We start from the raw sequence: 1,677 nt of genomic DNA on the forward strand, positions 1-1,677 counted from the left end.
CTGTGAATTTGGCGCTATAGAAATACACTGAATAGAATTGAATTGAATTGAAGTCCGCAGGATCAGATGTTTGCTGCTGGACTTCTCGTCCATCTGTAGCTCATTTTCCTTCCTTTAATGCCAGCGTTGTGATTTGGCAGCAGAACCCAGCCGGTTCTGTTGGACTCACACCCTAAAAGCTCACAGAAAGCGAGTGGCTGCTGGTTTTAACCCTCCATCATCACACTTCCTCAGTCCTCTTGGTGTTCAAACACGTTTCATCCAAGCTCCCCCCCACATATGTTCTCCCAGAGGGTTGCTCAGAAAACAGCCGCCGTGGGGATCTGTCACGTCCACCAGGCTCCTACAGCCTGATCCGCAGCAGAACTTTTTGTTCTGATTGCTCCGTTTGTGCGGCGGGTGTCTGAAGCGGCTGCTGGCGAGGCTGTGGAGGTGTTGGCAGGCTTCTCCTCCTCTGTCCTTGGAGGGCTTCCAGCATCACGTCCCGAGAAAGAAGACGCTTCGGTGGTGTGAAGTCCGTCCCTCAGCTCTGCTCCCTGCTGCATCTGATTATAGACTGACTTCACCTTACAGGTTATTCTGGGGGAGGGGGTTAAAGATGGAACTCGTTAGGAGCAGCTGATATAGAACGTTGGCAGCTGTAGCCTCTAGTTCCAAAGCTCTAGATCTACATACTAATCATGATGTTTTTGCATTTTTGCAAAAAACATGCCAGGAACCAGGAAGTAAACATGTGCCACACACTGCAGCAAAGTATTTGCATTCTGTACCTGTTGATGTAGAGGACTGATTGTTTATAGGAAATGTTTCTTCCTTAATCATTATTAATCAGTTAACAACAGAAAGTGAATTACTGGACTTGTTTTCTTATTTAGTTTTTACTCAGCGTGTTGCATGATGAATTGTTTTGGTGTCATTATTGAGACTAAAGGCCAATAGGTGTGTTTAAACCGATTGGAGGAGAACACATGAGCTGAATGTCCAACGTTTTTCCGGCCAACCATCTGTCTGAGGACGCATTTTAGAAGAAGAGTCCAGTTTTAGGCCAAGGGGGACAGATGGAAATGCAGAAATGTGTTATTCCTCCAAGCAGGAGTAGGATGAGCATGAGGAGACTTCTCTGTAATGCAACAGAGCTGAGGTCCCAAAGGGCCCCTCAGTAAAAAAACAAAAAAAAAAAACAAACAAGCCCGGCAAGATACAGAAACAAGGATGCAGTCAGAACTGTACATCTGTGGGTGTGAGGACGCCAGCAGTACATCTGCAGCTCCAACTCCAGAAGGAGATCAGATTAGTGATCAGAGGTTGTCCATTGTCAGAGTGCAAGGGTCCACTTGGTCCATGCTTCACAGAGCCAAAGCTGGGATAAGCTCTGGGTGTGAGAAAATGCAGATACAGGCAGATATTAGCCATAGCTGCCCTGGGGCACGCTGACATAAAGACACCACCAGGCTTGTAGCCAATGAAGGTGAAAAAACCTGCCTAAGGACACAACAACTGAGACAAATAGAACTGGAAATTGAACAGGTAGTCCTCCTGAACTTCTGCATCCTGCAACCCCAAAGCCAGCTATTGCTGTCATTACTGAATATGTGTTAAGAGATAAGAGTTCACTGATCGTCTGGGATTCTAAAGAAACTGTTAAGAGTTGAACTGTCACAGTCTTGGTTTTATGTT

This window comes from Cyprinodon variegatus, unplaced genomic scaffold (assembly GCF_000732505.1).
Source record: "Cyprinodon variegatus isolate N-32 unplaced genomic scaffold, C_variegatus-1.0 Scaffold609, whole genome shotgun sequence".
In the NCBI taxonomy this organism is placed as follows: Eukaryota; Metazoa; Chordata; class Actinopteri; order Cyprinodontiformes; family Cyprinodontidae; genus Cyprinodon; species Cyprinodon variegatus.